A 17569-nucleotide genomic window follows, 5' to 3' on the forward strand; every position below is an offset into this window, starting at 1 on the left:
CCAGAGTCTAGATGACTTGCCTATAGTTATGATTATATGAATACACCATATCTCCATTTCTCTAGTCAAGGATTAATATCTTGATTCAGCTAGCATATTGAATGTGGCAGAATTATGAACATGATAGTCAACCACTCAGAACTATTAGCCCAGGGCTATTAGAAAAGGTTGAAATTAAAACACACTATTGCCTCAATATATAATTTGGAATTAGTAATAAATGATACCAAACATCTTCCATTAAGTTTCAATAAAGCTGCAGTGTACTTATCACCAAGTTGATTTGATAGTAGTGTGTGCTAAATGCTTCAATAGTGTTTCAAACTTCCCATTTGTACATGTAGCTAGAAGCATGATAGTCTTACATCTCCAAAGGATATATAAATAATAGTCTCAACTAATGACAATATTAACAAGACACTAGACAATATATAAATGTATTGAATTCCTTCTTGTGAATTGTCCATCAAGATAAACTTCCAAATTTATGATATTCTTGTTATCCAACATACACATTTTGCATAGAATCAGAACAAATACTATTACAAAAGTCCTAGAACTGCGGTCTAAAAAGACAAAAAATTCACTTAATTAGAGGATATAGAAACTTACTAACTGTAAACAATAGGTATGTTCTAGACAACATGGCTTTTCAATTGGGGACCTAGGTCCCTACCTAAACATCTAGTATGATCAGGTTCCCATCACAAGATATTGGCTATATCGACTGGGCTGCAGACTCTTGTTTAGTAGCAATATTGACTAGGTTAGTTTGTAGGCATTCTAGCATTGTATAGGTTTTTGGAGTTCAGATTCCATTCTTCTGTTATCTTGGCTTTCTTTATGTATATTTTATAGTTGTAGTGACACCATACATGCACACACATATCACAAACATGGTTGTTACCAAAAAGATAAACACTTGTGTTGATGACAATATGTCATGGGGATCACTTGGATTCATACTACATGACACATTTAGGCATAACACCATTATCGATGAACCACATTCATGGGTTCCTTGAGAGGGGTATTGTCCATGGGGGCTAACTTTTAGGCTCCATACATATAAGCAAAATGTGAAAACATATGGCCCCAGCCAATTGGGCTGAATTTCCTTCATTGACTAGGTGACACATTTACATTCATTTGGATTTTCAAAGAATGAGATTACCTACCTTAAAGTTATGAGAGTGCTTTCTAATAAGCTCAAAGGCATAGAGTATGTTCATCCAACATTTTTAACCCATGAAAATAATTCAAACTATTAGTGTCATCACCAATCACTCCTTTAAGGGAGACACATAATGATGGTATCTCTAGTTTAGGGGCATGATAGCATTGGCTTTGTATACTAGGCTATAAGGAGTAGATCATGTATCTATAGAGACACTAGTTCAATAAGCCCAAAAAGCATAGGTTAATTGGTTATGCCAATCTCTCCCATTCTTAGTTACAAATGTTTGCAATATTTTCTCAATGGTCTTGTGAGAGGCTTCTGCCTAACTGTTGGATTGAAAATAATAAGGTATAGAAAAATGATGTAGGACACAAAATATTTCTGTAACTGTTTTACCTCATTTAAAAAATATGTCCCATTATTTGAGACAATAGTGAAAGATAAACCAAAATGAAATTAGATATTGTCTAGTATGAATTGATAGATAATTTTAGTGATGGTAGACCTTAATGAGCCCCCTTCCACCCACTTACTAAAATACTATGAGTTCATGATGATAAAAATATGCCCTTTAAATAGTGTCATAGATGTTTTTGTAATTATATCTAAACCCCATGTCTAGAAGGGCCACAGAGAGTTTTAAGCTTAGTGAGTTTGTCCAAGAGCTTAAATCAAATTTCTATGTTGTTGGCATTGTGAGTACTCTTGATAAATGAAAAGGAGTCTTTCTCCATCATTTTATAATAGTATTGAACATGAATTACCTTTTGAACTAGGGCCTTACCACCTATATGTCCTCTAGTGCGGCCTGAATGAGCCTCTCAAATAATGAGTGGTATCTCACCCTTGTTTAAATATCGTTGGAGGAGACCATTATAGGATCTCTAATACAAGGCATTTGACAAGACAAGATAGCAACCAAAGATTTTCTTATCCTAATAGAAGTATTTTCATCAACTCAATTTGCAAAATTTTTCTCTTCAGAAACCCATAGATGCCAACAAGCCATTCTTTTGAGTCTACATGTACACAAATGGGATTACCAAGGCTTGGCAATTCTGATACTACATGAGATCTCAACACTTGTAGCATGAATTGATATGCATTGGTGATGATTTTAGGTTAGACCAAAGAGGCTACACTAGCCTTTGCATCCACATACCAATTTTCTCTCTTTAAAATACTATCTATGGTGTAGTAATAGAATTGATTAAGATCAATGGTAATTCTATATACTAAGACAACCTAGATTGGTTCCCCTTAAGTTTTTATTGGATTCATTATCAACATACAGTTTCTACATATATGAAGGCTTTTAATCTCCATAGGAATCACGACATGTACCCACATGATTAGGGCTTTGTACTCAATGATATAATTTGTCTAGTGGAATTCTAGGTAAAAGGAATGAGGAATTAATTTTCCTTCAAGGTATATGAAAATATCAAAATAATTGGATTAAAACAAGTTTATTCATTAAACAATCATATGAATTTTCTATTAGATCATATTTTTGTTCTGGATTGGGCTATTATCTCTATAAAAAAGAATCTCAGACCTATTTGAAATTGACAAGCAGTTTTTGCTACATTTTGAATGACCAAATATGAATAGTGTAAAACTTTTAAGATTTTTTTTTTAGTTCATCTGCCACATGCAAGAGATGGTTGATGTCAATCAATGGATAATGTTGAAGCAACTTTAGATTTGATGTAAAATCACCAGCCAACAAGCGACTTCTTATGCACATTAGCATAGCACAACATATGCAGAGTAATATGTCCTCTAGTAACATAGTAGGCAATGCCCAGTCACCAGATAGCATAAAATTTTATGCAAAAATGTGATACACCTCAGAAGCACCGAATCAAGTTCTCCAATATGCCAATATCTTTTATTTCATTATCAAGAAAATTAATAGAGCACATATTTACTTTATTTAGTTTTTGGGTATTTGATAGCTTATAACTTTTGTAAAACTCTGATTGAAACTTTGTGTAAATGATTAATAGAAGATTCTCTCTTTTAGATGGAAGACAAAAACATACGATAGGCGCATAGGGATTTCTTAGAAGTGAGTCCCAAATCCTTAGAATATCAAGGAATCTAAACTCTTTTGTGAAAAGTAGAGTAATCCACCTGAATGCATAAAATTGAGGGGTAACCTGCACAATACAAGCAAGAGGAAGCATGCTCCATTATATCTTTTCCATAAAGTAGCATTTGATAAAAATCTAATGATTTCCCATCTAAAGGATATCTTAACATAGATGAAAGTTTTGGTTTCTACCATGGGATAAAAGCTCACTCTCTTTAAGACACCACCTTTAGCCTCTCTCATATGACTGGTTGGAAATGAAGAATGCAAATCTGTACAAGTCCTAGTCTATGGTGATCTAGGACAATTATGGATAGTCTCTAGAAATAGAATTTAAAGAACAAGTAAAATGAAAACAACACAAATGTAATGTGAATCAAAATAAGACTTTTTTTCCTATGACAAAACATTATTGTGTTGTAATGGTAAAAATCAAGCAGAAGATCTTCTCCTTCATGTTAAAAGTTTATGCTCATCTATATTTTAGTCTTGAGGGACCCTTAACTATTGAATCTTGGATAATAATTATTTGATTTTAGGAACATGTATTCATTTTCTTATATGTTTTAGCTTAACTTACTTAACATTCTTAGGATTATTTTGTGTTAAATCATATTGATACACAATCATTTGGATTGGAATGCTTAGGACTCTAGCTGCAATTCTAAAGAGAAATTATTGGAGCTTGCTTTCCTACCTTGAAATCATTCCACCTTGAGCTCTCGACATCTTTAAACTGCACGATAACACCACTTGTCAAACATTTGGGTTTCATATTTCATCTAAAATCCAAATTCTAAGAAGAAAAATCCAATGAAGACATCCTACTTAGATGATTTCTATGAGTATAATATCTATTCTTTAAATACAATTTGCATTCTGTGGTTTCTAGACAAAATGAGAATTTCAATTAGAAAACTTAATCACAAAATTCATCTAATCTGTTTTCTCCTTAAAGAAGATATCTAACAGCTCCTTTCTCATTTATGGATTCCCACAAAATATTTATCAACACTTACCTTGTTTCTTGTAACAAAATGTTGCATTTCTAAACTCAGATCTACAAGCATTTGAACCCTCCAAATATAATATTCCTTTATAAACTCTAAGTTTAACACTAAATCCATTTGAGTTTAGATATCTTGATCTCTAATTTCCTTTCCAAAATCATCCTCCAAGGTGAAACTCGCCAATATGATCTTCTTATATGCTTATGGAATTGTTTTGGATGTTCCAAAGAATTTCAACATCCAACCTTTATAGACATTTGAGTCATAAATTCACATCCCTTGATGTTAGGCCCAAATGGTCTAAGGAATAAGTTTTTTAGAATTCTGCAACCACCATGAGGCCAAACTTGCATAAGCTAATTGATTCGTAATTAAGTGAAATCTGAATTCTTCTTTTGACCCTTACGCCAACCCACCCAGGCCTATTTTTCAACAAATTTCAATTGCAATTATTTCATGGCTGAAATTATAATGATCTTAAGCTCACAATTTTTTGAAATTTACCCATCTTTTGAGCTCACATGTTCTTGATTGAAGATTGCATTAATATGTTTCAATCTTTTAGTCGTCTTCATTAGTTGATGCATTAATCACATTAGTCATTGCTATCAGGATTAGTCATGGCATGCTACTGTTAGAACCTAAGTAACTTTCACCTTGTGAAATCTCTTTGAGGCATTTTGCAAATAACTAAGATACATTGTCTATAAATTCACAGTTTGCAAACATCTAGGCCTTTTAGAAATTATAGGATCATTTTACTTACATTTGAAAACATTAATCAACAATTTACATATGTGCAAAAATAAACATTAACTACAACATGTCCAATTTATTTGCAGATATATTTTCCTATGAAGAAAGACCATGCCTAACAATATGAACCCAGAAGAAAATAATGAGACAATGGTTGCATTGTGGGCTCAGTTTCGAAGAAAACCTAAAAAATCTTATTTTCCTTAAAAAAGTGTACGGGCTTAAAGAATTGAAGAATTCTAATCACAACAACCTAGAGTCATTGTAGGCAATCTCATCATGTTGAAGGGGGCCACAATTTTTTTCCATTGCTAAATGTGGATTTCCTACTGGAGGAACATGGAGGTGTAAATATTGAAGTTGAGGATAACACTCCCATGGAAGAAGATGATAATGTGCCAGAGGACATGATTGAAGAAGATGGTATTGGGGCAGGTTATGAAGAGGCTCACAATGATGGTACTAGTGAATCTGATAATGATGATGAAGATGGTCTTGATATACCTTTACTTAATAAGGCACACAAGCCCTTATACAAAGGATACCAAACAACTCTACTCTTAGCTATAATGTTGTTGGTGAACTTAAAGGTTATGAATGGTATATCCAATGTAGCAATGTCATGTATGCTAATGTATGTCATTGTTGTCATCTTCAATGTTTTAGATTAAGGTAAAAGTAGGTTTTGAAGGGGCCTCGAAGCCCTTTTCATGAAACAAAAAGATAAACCATTAAGCACAACTAGGTTTTAAAAGGACCCGAAACCAGCAAAACAACTAAACTAGGTTTTACAGGGACCTGTGACCAACAGATGTGACCAAGAAAAAAACCAAAAAAACACTGGAACCTGGACAGTCCATAGATTGGAGCAAAGCAGCCTAAACAACCACCCCAACTAGTATCCAACAAACCAAAAATGCATCCAGTTTACCAACACAAAAAAAACTAGTCAGCAAAAGGGAACATAGGATTTTCCTTTTGATTTGAAGTTTCCCTTTCACGACCGAAGGATCATATCTAAAGGGGGAGTAGAAGACTTAGTCTTCTTCCTTTTAATTGCAATCCAACCATCCTCTAACTTCATTTCCTTAGCAACCAAATCCTCAAAAGACAAAGACCCATGATACCCAGGGGATGCAAAAGCCGCAATAAACTCCTTGTGAAAATCAGACAACTTTTGGCCCCTAGGAGGAACATCCAAAATAAGGGGAGAGACCAAAACATCCACCTCAACCATCAGCTCAAAATGAATGCTATCCTCAGCCATAGAATCTATAAGAACATCCAAGGAATGTTCCACCAAAGCATCCTCCTTAACCACTAGCTCAGAATGGACGCTAGCCTTAATCAAAAATTTGAAGGAGCAACCCAAGGCTATTTAACCATGTAGCTCTCAGAGGAGGCCCCTGACCACCAAGAAGGTGGTCACTTAGATTTGGATCTCCCAGCAACACAACAAGCAGCAATGTGACCCATCAAGAGACAATTCCTGCAACGAAAAGGGATACCCTCAAAATCCAACAATTGTTTCCAAGAACCCCTTGAGGAATTCAAGAAAATCACCTTAGGAAGGCCCTTAGAAACATCCAAGTCAACAAGAAAGCATGTAGAGGTTGAATGGAGAATATTCGAAGTGTCAGCATCCACATATAAGAAATTGCTAATAGCATTTCCAATAGTTTCAAAAAATAAAGTTTGCCAAAGATGTAATGGAAGATTAGGAAGCCAGACCCAAATAGGGAACTTATTAAAGGATTCTGTGAATGGATTAAAATCCATATGCCACGGTTTGGCCATAAGTGGAAATCTGCCCAGCCAAGAGAAATTATTGTGACACAAAATAATCTTCATATCACTAGAACTTTGAAACTTAGCTATAAAAAAAATTTTACACATAGGAAGATGTGGACATTATTATTTATAAGTGCCATCCAGTTCTTGGAGATCCAAACATGTAGATCAGCAAGAGAGGGCCAGTAACCTCAGAAGTAAAAAATGGCAGCCAAAGAGGAAAGCTCTTCAACTGTATGAAAAATATCTTCAACAGAATCTAGGTCAAGAGAAACCTTAATGGGTTTTAAAGAACTTACTGGTGTCACAAGAGGGGGTTTAGATGAACCTGTACGAGGGGGAGAGCCATGTAAGCCGACTTTAAAGGTAGCCACATCTACAAAAGACCTGCCCCTCAAATAATGAGGTGAACCAAGAGTTGAGCAAGGGGTAGAGGAAGCCCTAACCCCACTTGCAGTAGAGGCCAAATGTAGGGCAGCCCGTTTCGCAAACTGCCCAACATCACAACCACCCACACGACCAGTAGAAGCAGACACTGCAATGAAGGATGAGGACATAGGGACACCTGGAGTAGGGGCATCAAATTTCATTGTAGGAGAGGATATGTGAATGCCATGAGCAGGAGATCCAACACTTGAAACAAGACTGGGAGACCCAGCGATTTGAACAGAAGCGGGAGCCATTCGTGTATTGTCGTCTTCAATGTTAACATACAATTATTATTCATTATATTAACAATGAATATTTGTTGTTCTAGGTTAATTAGTGAGTTTTTCTTACCACCATCAAATATTTTTTCTTGTTCGTACCAAGAATTCTCTAACATTATGGATCAGATTAGAATAAAGTATCAGATAATACATGCATGTCCCAATGATCACATTCTATATCATAAACAACATGAATTTGCAATAGAATGCCTTGATTTTCATATTAGTAGATATCGGTCAGATCAAATAACAAAAAAAGTGTCTCACAAGGTTCTTTGGTACATTCTCATTATTCCACGTCTTCAACAGTTATTCAATTGCACTAGCTTGCCACAATTTATGGATTACCATCCATGCAATCGAAGTCAAAATGACATTTTGCAAATGCCTATCGATGATTCTACATTTAAAGAGATAGAAGAGACATGGTCAGACTTTAAAGAACCTCATAATCTAAAGCTTTCATTGTTGTCAGACGGTGTCAATCCATATGGAGATATGAGATCTGTTTACTCAGTGTGGCCTATTTTTGTTATTAACAATAATATTTCTGCTTGGATGTCCATAAAGAGGGAGCACATAATGTTGTCAATGATTGTGCGAAGTTTTTTTTCATTTTATAGTTATCTAAATTAATTTATAAATAGTGCATGAAAATGGTCATATTAATTATGTAATGTTTATGTTCATTCAATTGCTAGGTAAATACTAAGTTAAAGATATGAACGTGTATATTGAGCCCCTAATTGACAAGTTGTTGAAGTTATGGAATGGTATCACTATGTATGACATTTCTAGATTGATAAGACATCAACAATTTCAATTCCATGCAATGCTTGTATGGACAATACATGATGCCCTTTGGCTAACTCATTTTTGTAGTATGTTATATTGTTAAGATCACATATTTTTGGGCTATTATACTGCTTACGCATTACTATCGAATGCTTAAGTTGTGCATGATAATTGATAATGATCCAATTATACATGATCTTTTAGGTCTTTTGACAAAGGAAAAATTTGCATGTCCAATTTGTGGTCCAAAGATGAAATCTCATCATTCAAGAAGTTTAGGAAAGCAGGTGTTTGATGAGTTAAGACACTTTCTCCATAATAATCATAGGTATCAAATTGCAAAAAAACATCTTTTCAATGAGAAAGAAGAGACATCATCAAGACCATGAAGAATAACACCTCATTTATGGAAGTTGGAATACAATCGACTAAATCGTCGAGGTAATGTCCAATTTGTTGTCGAAAGTTTAAAATTTGTATTTTGATAGTCTTATATTTACTAATGCTGTAATTGATGCTCATGAAGGTTGTCAAGTCATCAATGACCAACTTCCTAGATGAATGAAAAGTTGTCCTACTCAATTTAGTAGGTTATCATACTACAAGGATCTTCCAATCACACATTTGTTTGATACTATGCATAATAAAAAGAATGTAATAGAGACACTATAGAAAATGTTGGATGTAAGGTGTGATAGAGAACAAATTGCCAAAATTTTTACTGACATTCATGAATCCAATCATGCGCTAAAAGATTTCATTGAATCAAATAGGAATGGAGACCACATAAATATAAGTGCCCTTCATTGGTTATTAACAGAGCAACAAAGTGATGCATTAAAAGAAGATACAAAAAAAGAAAAAATTCAATAGGATTTGCTGCAAATATAAACACTCTTCTATCAAAGAAAGGTGATTTTGGGCCAAGGCTGAAAAAATATGATTGGCATACCTTCGTCAAGGTAAGTCATGTTTCTATTTAAAGTATATTTCTAACATTGAATGTACTACCAATTGCATTATTTAATAATATATTGAAATTATCATTTTTTAATGATTGTAGTTCGTCCTACCTCTATCCCTTCCACAATAATTCGATAATAATATTAAAAAAGCTATATATAATATTCGAAAATAAATGAGGTTAGAAGTGTTTTTTTCTTAGATTTGTAGCTTTTTATCTAAAATCTATTGTATAATTTTATTTAAAATCTTGTTTACATTTTTTTACATGTTGAATCTCTTTTAGGTGGTTATCATCTAAAGAAATTGATAAAAAAAGATGTAAAATATTAAAAGAGAAAAATTCCATAGCTTATATGTGAAATGTAAAAGTGTTTACCTCCAACATTTTTCAATGCTCAAAAACACTACCTCATACATCAAGTTGAGGAGATTGAATTGTGTGGACCTGTACAAGCTGGATCAATGTGGATGGTTGAGAGGCATTTGAAATTAATAAAGGGTTTGGTTTGAAAACGAGCACGTCCTAAGGGTTCTATGATAGAGGGATATATGATATATCAGACCATAGTGTACATTAGAGAATATCTTTCAAAGTTTATAGCAGATATCCATGTAGATCGCATTTGGGATTCCAACTCTAATGAAAAATTGAAAGGGGAGTACCTGACGAGGAAAGGTAGATTGAGGAGGGTGAGAGGTAATTATAATTTTTTTTTTTTGTAATTTAATAATTCTTATCCATCATCAATATATATAAGTTGTTTTTAACTGGTGTAATTGTCTTCTTTCTAGTTGGTCATGAGTGGGATGCACTACACTTGTATATTGCAAACAATCTTGATTGGATGACAGTATGGATTGAACAGTCTCAAGAAAATGGTCGCTCATTAACATGGGATGGTGTTGCATTGTTGGTTAAAGAATCTCATCGTAATAAAGATCCCAATGTTACGCAAATGGTACTTGATCTAATATATGGCTTAAGGGATACAAGAGTATGCATACGATTACTAATCATGAGACATAAGTTTAATATCAACTCACAGATTGATGGAAAGATTCTTGACATGTTTGAATAATTGCAGATGAAACACCAAAAAGCTATGTACTACCATGGCTATAAATTCTACACAAAAAAGATAGATGAAATGAAGAAAATGTGTGATTTTGAGGTAAGTGTTGTCTTTGTAGTCAGCAATATTTCATCTAGAATTGACATACATCCTCAACAATCTAAAAATTGATACTATGGCATTTTGGATGATATACTTGAGTGAAACTTCAATTCATTCAAATTAGTTATATTTGTCGTCAAATTGCTCAGGTTATGACTAAATCAAAATGATCCTGATAGGAATGTTATTGAACACGCTAATGGATTTACTATGATTAATACAAGGTCATTTGAGCCAGTCAAAGATGAGGCCTCTGTTCTTCCAATCCAATGCAAGAAAGTGTTTTACTTTGGTGTTCCACACAAACCAAGTTGGTCATTTGTTGTTAGACATGACCCAAGAGGAAGGTTGATAACGTATAATGTGATCAAAGAAGAAGATATTGAAGAAGCACAAGAGGAAGAAAATGGTTAGTAGGAATGGCAGTTACCCAATGATGAACAAGAAGAAGATGGTGATGATTTTGGTCATGTTGATGATACTGGTGATAATGATGATAATGATGCTAATGACGATCATGATCATGGTGATGAAGATGGTGATGATCATGGCGATGATGGTCATGATGATGATGGTGATGAAGATGATGATGGCGATGAAGATGGTGGTGGTGACGATGACAATCAAAGTGACAAGTATGATGATGATGATGATGATGATGATGACATGGATGAAGATCATGATGATCAATGAAATGTCTAGGTAGGATCAATGTCAATTTTTCTTTCCAAACCATATGTGCACATATAAACATTAAGTAGAACATGTCAAATTATTTTTTTGATATAAACATTAGTTACACTAAATTTTTAACTTAAGACAAATGATTTACATATAAAATCTATTTTATTATTAATATTTTTTTTGGTAAGTCTATTACTTTAATTTCGCTACTAATTTCTAAGACTTACTAATTTTTTTCACAGGGCAATATGGATGCACCATCTCAGACACCTTCAATAGAGGTAAACATTAATTATTTTAAATTTGAATGTTAATATAGAAATAATTGTTGTATTATTATGTTCTTTTCTTTATGGCTTTGGAGTTATTTTGATGAAATTTTACTGATATTTGATGTCAAAAATGATAGGAAAAACCTAGAATGATCACTGATCAAATGCGATCTAAAATACAAGCATCATATCTACGTGACATCGCCCTTAGTACTTACCCTATGCTCATCACCCAAAAAATAGTGCAAAGATACACTGATGAACTTGTTAACATTCTCATCGAGGGTGACAGAAGTGAGGAGAAACAGGAACTGAGAATAGAATTGGACTACAGAATCCAATCTTTGAAGGTAAGCAGTAATTTGACTAAAGCAGTAATAGAAGTTCAATAGATATTACTATTTTATAGTATCTTATGGATCATGATCTCTAATTTTATGTGTTCTTGTATAGATGTATGTGCTAGTTGCGACATTACATGGTGAACATGGTGAGGGTTGTTGTGCACAACCTTCGTGTAAGTAACACTTTCACTAGTACATTTGGGCTCATTTTTTGACCTTTATTGGTCAAAATTTTGACCTAGTTTTTGACCAAAGTTCAACCAAATTTGACCAAAACATTGTTCAAACATTTTTTGGTAAAAATTTTGACCAATACCTTGGTCAAAAACTATTCAAATTGCTAGCGCATTTTTTGCAAGGCATAGGTCAAAATTTTGACCAATAATTGGTAGAAACTACTGGGCATTGGTCAAAATTTTGACCAATTCTTTGTAAAAAACTATTGGACATTGGTTGAAATGGTTCATGATATGGGTGATGCACAACTGCCTCCTAGATTCACGTTCCATCCCACTGATGAAGAGCTCATAACACATTATCTTAGTAGAAAGGTTTTAGATGAAAATTTCATAGGAAGGGCCATTGCTGAAGTGGACCTCAACAACTATGAGCCTTAGGGAGGGTTCAATTCCCTCCTTTATTATGCACTATGCATATAATCCCATACACCCATTTGATCTTGAATGATGATATGTACTGAATGTTGAGTGTCTGCGCTGAGTGCTCCAAAACCATCCATTTCATGCCTTCATCTATACACAATGTCTTTCTAGTTTCTTTCTACTTGCACACCCATTTAATTTCATATGATCATCTAAGAACTGTGTCTCTAAGCTCTCAATTATTTCCTCTTGATTGATTGGACTCACTAAGTTGGCTTGCCAACTTGCCCCACCAAGTCGACTGTTGAAGTATGCTTGACAAGTTGACTCTTTGAGTTCGATCATCAAGTCACCCCACCAAAGTGCCTCATCACGATCAATCTTTAGGTCTGCTCATTGAGCTTGCTCACCAAGTCAGCTCACCATGTCACGTCTCTAAGTGGCCTTACTAAGTTGGCTCGCCAAATTTCCCCACTAAGTTGCCACTTTAAGCCCACTCACCATGTTAGATCATTAGGTCAGTTCCCCAAGTTAGCTCGCCAAGCTGACAATTAAAGTACACTCACCAAGTTGACTCTCTATGTTTGCTCACCAAATTTTCCCCCTAGGCCAACTCTTCAGGTTAGCTCATCAAGTCGACTCTCTAAGTTCACTCACCAAGTCTGCCACCTAGGCCAACTCTCCAGGTTAGCTCATCAATTCACCCCCACTTGCCCCACTAACTCGCCATGTCAGCTCACCAAGCTGACTCCCCTAGTCCAGTCACCAAGTTGACAATTCAAGTACACTCACAAAGTCTACTTTTTATGTTCGCTCACCAAGTTTGGCCCCTAAGTCAACTCACCAAGTCACCCCCACCCAATCACCTCAACAAGTTGACTCTTTAAGTCAACTCACCAAGTTGGCTCACCAGTGGTTTTACCACCTTGCCTCAGAAAGTTGGCTTGTTATGTGTGCTTGCCAAGTTGCCCCACTAAGTTGCTTCTCTAAGTCTAGTCACCATGTCAGCTCACTTGTTCAGCTCACCAAGTTGACTGTTGAAGAACGCTCCCCAGGTGGGCTTGCCAAGTCACCCCACCAAGTCATGTCAACAAGTCAATTGTTCAATTATGCTCACCAAGTTGACTCTAAGTTCGCTCATCAAGTCACCTCATTGAGTAACCTCAAAGTGTTGACTCCTTAAGTTTTCCCACCAATTTAGCTCTCCAAGTTGTCTCACCAAGTCGACTCACCATCTCGTCTCACCAAGTGGGGCTCTCTACATGGGCACGCGAATCTGCCCCACCAAGTTGCCTCTTTAAGGCCGCTGGCAATGTCGGATTGCTAGGTCTATTCCCAAAGTTGACTCACTGAGTTAACTATTCAAGTATGCTTACCAAGTCGCCTCACCAAGTTGACTCTTTAATTTTTCTCACCAAGTCCACTCACCATGTCAACTTGTTGAGTCAGCTCACCAAGTCACCCCTCCAAGTCATTAAATACAAAAACTACAAGATGATAGACGTCCTACCATTCTTGTGGTGCAAGGGGCCATATGACTTGGACACTCATTATGTGCCCTTGAGTTTAGTTGAAGAGGACAGTCTCAACTCTCCCAGCATCTTATCAAGCTTTTCCACCAAATTCCTAATATGGCCAGCTATTAGAAGTATGCAGTGAAATGGATAGAAGTGAATTTAGGGTGTTCTATTTTCAATATCATTTGTATAATGATCATAAATCCTTGATACAATTTTCTCTATATTGAATTGCATTTACGTATTTTATATATAGAATACTATTTATAAATAACTTGTGTTGTGCGACTTGTTATTTTTGGGAAAAATCCAATATATCCCATAAAGAGATCATTATGCTACTTGTGCAGGAGCCCCATCATTCTGAAGAATCATACCATTTTTGGTAGGAACCTAAAAGGAAATTTCCATGAGTTGATGCCTTCCATAAGGATTTTATTCCTTCCATTTGGGAAAGAGCTTCTAATTGAAAACTTGATGAAAATTGATTCATTTCTCTAGCACAATAGAATAGAACAAGCTTTCCTCTACTCAATAATTGAACCAGAATACAAAGCAGGCTACAATCCATATAAAATCCATGCCTAGCCCAAATGTACTACCATCTGTAACTTCAACACAGATCACAATGCCTAGTTATGGAGGAGATTAAACACGACCGACTTCCAATCTCAGCAAGTTTCTAGCATCTATGCCCTATCAAGGCCAAAATATGAAGCAAGGACAATAGTCTTCTCAGTGGAAGATGTCTCCAAGAATAGCTATTTCTCCAACTATGCCTAGTGTTGTTGGTGCTTCATCACAAGCTATTCATGCTACAAAAATAAGAAGTTCCCCTCAGCAAGGAAGGTACCAACATAGCAATACAAATATAGGGGCTAGCGCAATTTGCTCAACTCAAGCTTCATTTGTTATAATGAAGCCCTTTAATTAGTCTTGAGCAACCTCTTAACCAAAAAACTCAACTAGATAGGTAACCAGTGGTGAGGCTTTGGCATTACATGAAAATTTGAAATACAACACAAATTAGTTACCAAATTGAATCTAAACATCTAGGATAATGGCTTGCTCTGGTTGACTAATAAAAAAATAACAATAAGAGAGATTCCAGAAAAAGGGCAAAAAAAATAAGGGCAACATGATGTACATAGGTCATAGACAAAGTACACTTCAAAAAAATTGTGATATAGATACGAGATATATATAAACAATTGCCCTGAAATAGTATTAGAGATATTCATATCAGCTGTCCAAACAATTCCAAGAGAGGATGTGGAGAAGGTTCTACAGTAAAATGGCCTAATTTATTATATACGAATCAGTAGTAAATGTCTTGAAAACAGTCTTATGTTTGGGTTACCAACAGAGCCATTAACACTCATATGACCAAGATATTCAAATTCATCATAGACAAGATGCATTTGAACAGGTTTTTGAGAAAATTGTATAGTTTAATTGCTGATAAATATTAATATGTGTTTTTAGAGACACGAAAACAAAATATTTGGTTCCTTGACATTTCTTGTTCACATCGTATCCAGTAAATTCCCATTAGAAGATTCAACCATACCAAGTTTTGTGTGTAAAACTCCTGAATATGCATGTTGACTTCTTGAAGAATGGTCAAGGCTAGTTTTACCTCTTGCATTCACACCACTTGTGTTAAATTCCTAGAAATATCCAGCAGCCACAAATTCAAGTTTGAACAATTAGGGATCAAGCTGTGTGTGTGTGTGTCTGTGTGTGTTGCAAAAAGAAAAACACAGCTTTTTCCTAAACTTGTCACATTGATTGTGGAACCCTAAGGTTGATAAGGAAGGGGTCAACCAAGAAAGAAAGAAAAAATGTAATGGAAACATTCTAGCACAAGATGCACACCTCTAATCCAGAGGGTTCATATGCAAACTACTGCATCTACTATAATGTGCCTAGGATTTTCCCACCTAATTCTTTTACAGCTATGATCAAATAAAAAGCTATTCACCAAACTGACTTTAAACCAAAACTATGTTTGGATCTCTTTTTATATCATTTTTAAGTCCCCCATCTTTCTCACTTCAATCATTTTTATTGATAAATAACACTCAAATTGATGTTATGAAATTTCCTATATCACAATGTTAAGAAATTTCTTGTATCACTCTCTTATAAAATTAGAGCTTAGACGTCTAATGTTCACAAGCATTAGCTCAAGTTTTCAATGCAATATGCCACTAATGAAGTTTTCCCACCAAATTCTTCTAGGGCTACTGATCCCTTGATCAAATAAACAAGCTATTCTCCAACTAGATTTAAGTTTGCATCTTTTTTACCTCAATCCTATTTTTCAATAATAGCACCCAAATCCATGTTATCAAATTTCCTCTTACACTCTCTTCTAATGAATTAACATTTAGACATCTAATATCTATATAAGCATTAGATTTGGTATTTAAGATCTATTGCTCTAGAGTGACTAAACTCCTTTTGAGCCCATAACATCTTGTCCTCCAATTCAAACCTCCCCTATATTATGATATGTAAACTCTGCTACTAAATAGTGTATAAGAGTAGTTCAAGTTTATTTTCCCTTTTTTATTTACTGCCACAGAAGTTTTAGTATCAATTAAGGCTCTATGGGAAAAGTTGTTATATATTTGCATGGGATTGATTTTCACATTTTCTCATAGAGCCTTAATTGATAGTAATCACAACTTCTATCTTGGTATATAGAAAAGAGAGAATTAACTTGCAAAATTTTGATGCATTATTTAGTAGAAGAATTCCCATATAATATAGAGGAGGTAAGAGATGAAATCAAAGATGATTCACACACACACACACACACACACACACACACACACACACACACACGGATATGTATATATACATGCATATAGTTGTTAGATTTTTGTGTTTCAAATTTTGCCAAACCATCATATTGAAGTTTGACTCTTTTCAAATTCCTCATGCGAAGTATATAGCGAGCTTGATTTAGCAGTGAGAGGGATGATGCTACAAAGATTATTCATCTAATTTTGATAGCATATATTTTCGCCTTGGTCCATGAACCATGAATAGACAATATAGTATAACTATTGTATGTGTTCATCATATAAGTATTACTTTCATATATATATTTGATATATTAAAATATAATATTAGTCAATAATATTAATGAGATCATAATGCTTCATCCCCCACTCAGCTAAATGCATTGGTAGTAACTTCACAACTACTAGAACAGAATCTTTGGGATTCTATCAGAGTGCCAAATTCTGATTTAGATTGGCATTCATACTTTAGTTTCATGATTTGGCTACGGAATTCCCTTTGTTGGTCTCTGGCGCCTCTGTTTGTGTTCTTACAGATTGGACAGATTTGCAAAGCACTATTTTAAGGGTTCATCTCTGAATTACTCTTCTTTCAATTGGGGGTATCTCTTATGTTGCTACTCTAAATTTATTTGCCACCAAACTTATTGTATTTGTATTATGCATAAGTTTAGAGTGAGTTATCTTTAGATGGGTGGTAATACTTTGTAATCTTTTTGCTATTAATATATACATACATGTAAACTTTAGGGACGATGTTGGGTTTTCTTCACTGATTCTTTCCAGTTGACCTTGTTGAATCAGGTTAATAAATATTATAATGGCTTGGCACTTTTTCTTTAAAAAAAATAAAAAT

This window comes from Cupressus sempervirens, chromosome 5 (assembly GCF_028749045.1).
Source record: "Cupressus sempervirens isolate cs-2001-9-10 chromosome 5, ASM2874904v1, whole genome shotgun sequence".
In the NCBI taxonomy this organism is placed as follows: Eukaryota; Viridiplantae; Streptophyta; class Pinopsida; order Cupressales; family Cupressaceae; genus Cupressus; species Cupressus sempervirens.